Source organism: Mandrillus leucophaeus, unplaced genomic scaffold (assembly GCF_000951045.1).
Source record: "Mandrillus leucophaeus isolate KB7577 unplaced genomic scaffold, Mleu.le_1.0 Scaffold1090, whole genome shotgun sequence".
NCBI lineage: Eukaryota > Metazoa > Chordata > Mammalia > Primates > Cercopithecidae > Mandrillus > Mandrillus leucophaeus.
The window spans coordinates 24,589-25,153 of record NW_012099099.1 but is presented as its reverse complement, the minus strand read 5'-3'; positions in this window follow the sequence as shown (position 1 = coordinate 25,153).

Genomic DNA, 565 nt, shown 5'->3' with positions numbered 1-565 from the left:
AGATAATCCACATTTTTTTGGAGTCCAACTTATTACTTCCCTCCTTTACAAAGGCAGATCTCCCACAATTTTCTATATGTGTTATCTTGATTTTTCTTTTTGGATTCACTCTTCTACCTACCCCAGTATGGCTTCTGCTGATTAATTCTATCAATCCAGCTCTCAGTAAGCTCTGCACTGCCATCTCTTTTCTTGCTGTAGTGCTCAGTTTTAATTCACATTTTTCGTAAGTCTATTGATTCTTTTTCTAAGCACATTTATTTTCTAAATATGCTTTTATCACCATTCCCTCTTGTCCTTCTGCTGTTAAGATATTTCACCTTTATTTTCTTTGTGTCTCTTCAGTTCCCCCACTTTAGTGGTGGAAGGTCCTCAGAATCCAGTGTAAGTCTCTTTTTCCCCCTCCACTTGCTCACCACATGGACATTCATTCCATTTCATTTTTGGCCTTTCCATTGCCAGTTAGGAATTTCCAGATATGGTATTCCTTGAAAACTGCAAACTCATTTATCTTACTGGCAATGTACCTTTTCAATTACATGTTGAAAGTCAGTTTACAGAGAAT